The following is a 6,000-nucleotide window of genomic DNA, read 5'->3' as shown; positions in this document are numbered from 1 at the left end:
CCTATTTGATAATTTACAACAGATGGGTAATCTATTGCAACATATGATTCAATCCATTTGATAATTTACAACAGATGGGTAATTTGTTTGATAGTTTATATCAGATTCATGATCTATCACAAAAAATGGCTTAATCTGTATGATAGTTTACAATAGATGTGTAATATGTTGCAACAGATTACATAATCTGTTTGATCCAACAGAAAACATCTATAGCAACAGTTTGAACATTTGTTTATATATAATTCAATTGAGTTCATATGTTAGACTAATACCTTAATTGAATGTGAGTTCTCATAGGGTCAACTATAACTTCAATTAAGTCTTTTGTCAATTGCATGATGAAATGGTACTGTGTTCCTCCCAACCAGAGTCAGGGATCGATCACTAACTGATTCTTACTACCTCATATGTTAGACTAATACCTTAATTGATTAATCTATTACTAGGGTACTAATACCTTGATTGAATAATCTGGGACTAGGGTGAGTTCTCATAGGATAAACTATCGATTAATCTAGGACTAGGGGTGAGTTCTCATAGGGTCAGCCACAATAGATGGAAGCGCCTATTTGATAATTTACAATATATGGGTAATCTGTTATGTCATATAACAATCCATTTGATAATTTACAATAGATGGGTAATTTGTCGCAATAGATGACTTAATCTGTTTGATAATTTACATCAGATTCGTAATCTGTTGTTACCTAATTTGATTGATAATTTACAACAGTTGAGAAATCTGACGCAACATGTTGAACATTTATTTTTTATAATTTCAATTGAGTTCATATGTTAGACTCCTAAATTGATTAATCTGGGACCAGGGGTGAGTTTTCACAGGGTCACCTCCTAAAGTACTCGATCAACTACAACTTTAATTGTTTTTATATGATTTTAAAAATTATGCTTATATTTTATGATTTTAAAAATAATTAAGATCATTTCGGACCAAATTAACATTTTCAAAACTACTTGTCATTCTTTTCCAAAATACAAATCAACCCATATAAAATGTTTCATCATTTCAAATCTTGAGGTCTGGCTCTTTCTCTTTCATTCTCACTCAACAATACAGTACAGACAACAACTACTCAACAAATTTCCTCAATCCTCCATAATAGATCACTTTTCTTGTCATTTCCGACCACATAGGTGTTATTTTCGACATTATTCTTGCTTGTATTAGTCATTTTCTTTGTCTCATAGGCAACAGAGTTCAAGAAGAGCTCTATATTTGTTTTTTGTTCTAAAAAATAAGGGATTTTAAGTTAATGATGAAAAATAAAACTTTTAGTTGTATTATCTTCGAGAATGGGTTTACAATTTTAAGTTTTAATGGTAAAATCGTAGGAAGAACTCGAGAAATCCCTAGTTTCCATCGTAGCGTTTTGTTGACTGTCGTGGTATAGTTGGATGGTGTTGGTGGTGGTGGTGGTGGTGGTGTTTGTGGTCATCGTGGTGGCACCGGTGGTGGCATTGGTTGGTTGTGTTTGTGGTGGTGTCAGTATTCGTGGTGTTTGTTTGTTTGTTGGCATTGGTTGGTGGTGTTTGTAGTGGTAGCTGTTGGTGTGTCGGTATTTGTGGTGTTTGTAATGTATTTTTAAAAATCTATGTATACATCAACTGTAATGTAATTTTTGTTTTTTTTTGTCTATAGGTAAAATATGTCTCCCAAAAGAAAAAAAAGTGAAAGTGGATCAACGTCTGACCACTAAAAAAAGGCTACAGTACAGAGGGATTCAGAGGAGCTTCCTGAACAATCTCAGTCAGGGAAAAGTGAAGCTGAGGAAAGATATGAAAACACTATTAAGGGAGGTGGACAAGGGTCCGTAGATGGTGATGAAGAAAATGAAATTAAGAAAGAGGAGGAATTAGAGAGTAAGAAAGAGAAAGAGGATGATCATCAACATAATGATAATTGATCATCGACGGGGTGTGAGTTAATATCGACATCCCAACATGATCCTGTCAAAACTTTTAGTATTGATAGGTTTGAAGTTGCGATGTCGATAAATGACCCAGATAGAAAACAACTAACTGGTCAAATTGTACTTAAATGTCAGATGGGGAAATTTTTTGAACATTTGATGAAAATTATGAAGAACGAAAATATAGGCGGACTTTTTAAGAAGAGCTGCTTTGGACGCTTTCTTGAGCTGCCTGAGGACCCCTCTGTCTGTATCCATTTTCCTATGATAATGGTATATGGTCTTCTCAAGTGCAGGATCAAGTACACGGGGGATGATAAAGATCCGGAGAAGGGGGGCAAAAAGAAGATGGATGAAATTTGGATCAACTACTGTGGCATGCCTGTTTGTTTTGGCTTGCAAGAGTTTACCATAGTGACGGGCCTAAGATTCCATCGTTCAGAAGAACCACCACCCCGCAAAAGATCCAAGGCAAGAAAATGTAAGGGAAAAATAGATGGGTTGTTTGACATTGCTCGACGTGTCTACAAAGCATTGGATTTGTTGACAGATCTCGAGGATAAAACCATACCAGAGCAGTACAAGGAGCAATTGTGCTTAGTTTGATTTGCCCATTCGGTTATATTGGTAAGAGATGTCAACAAGTTCATAGAAAATGATTTGTTGGCGCGTGCTAAGGATTTTGATAAATTCAACAATTATCCCTGGGGATATGACAACTTCTACTTGACTGTCCAATATTTATTGATAAAGCTATCCTCAGGGACGACCATATTATACGACTTTCCTTGGTCTTTCATGGTAAAATTAATCACTAATTTTACTCATCCATTAATTTATATTGAATATAGTTATTATGATTTTTTTTTCCTTGCGTCCTCTTTACACTTTTTAGGCTTGGGCATTTGAAGCCATTCCTCCCCTCTGAAAGCAGTTAATGGATTACCTGGATGAGGTTTCTCATCCAAGGATGTTTAGGTGGTTGGCTGCAAAGAGAAATACCAATATTAAGGAGGTTGATCTCTTTAACCCTTAAGATGATGCAGTACGTCTTCTTTAAGTAAAATAATTCTACTCAAAGATAAGAAAGATATTGAACAGATGTTATATCTGGTGCATGAGATGTTATATCTGATGCACTAAATGGGACATCTATTGCGATGGGGTATATTTTGCATCAGATTACCCATCTGTGGCTTTGGTTCTCTGAACTTGGCTCCTAAAAGATTAACCATCTATTGCAAATTATGCAATAAATATTAAATCCAATAACATATCATTAATCTGTTGCAACGTATAGATCATCTGTTGCATCACAAATTACCCGTCTTGTGCAGCTGTTGCAACAGATGATTGATATTTTGTATCAGATTATCCATGTGTTGCTCTATTTCTCTGAACCAGACTCAAACGGATTTTAACCATATACTGCAAACTATGCAACAGATGAGTCTTTTTTTATAAAATGTAGCCCAACTGTGAAAATTATTATATTATATGATTTAAATGCATCTGTCTTTTTTTCTTTTTTATAGGTTGTGCATCCATGGACCGTGCCTACTGAGGAAGAGTCGGTAATGACTTCTTATATTACTCTAGGTCATGTTGATACTATTGTAGACCCAATGGTGGAGTTAACAAAGAAGGAATTGGCTAGAGCAACAGCCATAAGAAGAGCAGTTAGGCAAGGTCAGCATAATATTGAGGCTCTTCATGACCAACCTTTTACTAAGGTAGATCCAGGTGCTTCTTCTGGTGGAGTTGTTGGTGTTGATGGTAGGCATGATGATGTTGCTACCACTCATGATGATGAGCATGTTGATTCTCAAGAAAGAATAAATATGTTTGAAAACACCCCTTTTGGCCTTTACACAAGTCCCTCTCACCCCTCTTCACCCTCGTGTTCTCGTTGTGAATGCAATGAGTGCAAGGACAGACAGGATAAACTCTCTAAAAATGTAGAGGCTATCTCTAAAGCTATCGAGGAATTCAAATCTAAAAGGTGTGTCATACCATCCAAGAAGGTGAGGGAGCCACACACTCCTACAACGTTGGTTAGGAGAAAGAAAAAAGTAATTAGAGATGTACTCTCCGCTCGAAAATCAAAAGAAATTACAATTCCTCCCTCTCCAAAAGCTGTTGAAGTTCTGGGGCTAGTCAATAAGGGTGGACATATATGTGGAACTTGGCGCCGAAGAGAAGAGAGATCTGTGACAGGCTAAGAATGCCAAACCAGGCACACCAAATTACCCCAGGCCTCCCTTTTCCCCCTTAAGACTTCCAGACTATGACTAATATGCGTATGCCGTATGAGGACAAGGCAAGTTTACTTTTCCTAACCTAGCCCTTATAATCTACCCCATGAAGAAGAAGCTACACAACAGATTTCACATCTGTTGCAATAGCTGGGTATACTGGTACAACTGGTTGTAGTTCTGTTGCAACTTATTATCCATCTGTTGCATAAGTTGCGTTAGATTATTCATTCAGAGAACCCTATGCAATAGATGGACCATCCGTTGCATCTTTACAATTACTAACCTATTTAAAAATTGACTTCTTATCTCAAAGCATGTTGACATAATTCTCTGCCTTATGAGGAAAAGGCAATTAAAATACCGGGAAACTTATGACGCTCCCGATAGGATAATGGACCTCGACTTCTGTAAGAAGCTCAAGGATAGGTACGATCAACTCAATGGAGAGGCGTCATCCCTTGGCATAGGACTTGATTTCCTAGTTCCTTTATTGTTCTTGGATGAAGAAGAAACGTTAAGATATGTTAGAGGGGACCGGCCAAATCCACACGGCAAGAGCTGGACCGAGGCAAAAAGGATTCTTGCAGTCATTAGCATAAATAGCATGCATTATCGGGCTATTGAGATACTACTTGAGGAGGGAAAGATCAATGTTTATGACTCCAACGTACCTCTCATCGATGATTTCGATCTTTTTCGCCTCGTGGAGCCACTGATGGTGCTGTTGTCCATCTTGTTAAGGGAGAGTAAACTGATGAATCATTTGCCAAATGAAGTGTTGATAAAGAAATCATGGGATTTTGAAGGTTGAAACAGGGGAATGATCCTTCCAAAGATGATGCCGCTAAAGCGAGCGGCTCACACACTCTTGTACACATCGAATGTTTGCTGACCGGCATAAAAATGGTCGAGCTAACGACTTTTATGTGCGACAACGTTGTGGAAAACCGGCAAGAGGTCTGGGCTTCTGGTGTACTAACTGGACGCTTGAAGCCTGTGTATATAGAAGAGCCTGTGAAATAGAAATTTTAATTTCAAGTCACCCTTCACTTTATTACATGAACATGTAGTGACAGTAATTTTTTCTGATGAAAGTTGATTTTTTTATAATGCAATAGATTAGATTGTCAATTTGTTGTAAAATATCTTTAATCCGTTCTGGCAGATAGTTTATCTGTTGCAATAAGTTGTTCATCTGTTGCATTACACCGATGTTATTTCTATGAATAATCTAATAATCTAAGTCTAATCTATTGCAACAGTGGGAAGACTTGTTTGATAATTTCCACAGATGACCTAAATTTTACAACATATGCCTAAATCTTTTTGATATTTTCCAACAGTTACGCTTGAATATCCATGTGCTCGTCGACAACAAACCAGTAGCAAATACACATACCACCATGAAAATTTCAGCAATTCGGCTTCAATATCCATGTTCCCAACAACACCAAACCAGTAGCAATAATGGCAACAATGTAGTATCTTCTTGCTAGATTTTGTTTCTCTTCATAATCCTTGACTTTGTTCAACAAACCCCAGATTACACGATTTGCTTGTGAAGGGTGTCGTTCTTCATACCAATCAAAGTAATCGCATTCACCCAATTTCTATAAAAAAGAGAAAACAATTACAAAATAATTACAAGTCAATAATTAATCAATTAATTAACTAAAAAATATTGTCTTTGAAATCTTACAAGTAAAAAACCTACGACCCGAATTTTGTTGAGTCCAAGAAGTCTTTAACAGAGCTTCATGACCGCACTTACAATATCGAAAATCTTTATCACATAAAATAGTGGAAGA

Source organism: Capsicum annuum, chromosome 1 (assembly GCF_002878395.1).
Source record: "Capsicum annuum cultivar UCD-10X-F1 chromosome 1, UCD10Xv1.1, whole genome shotgun sequence".
In the NCBI taxonomy this organism is placed as follows: Eukaryota; Viridiplantae; Streptophyta; class Magnoliopsida; order Solanales; family Solanaceae; genus Capsicum; species Capsicum annuum.
This window is presented reverse-complemented; position numbering follows the sequence as displayed.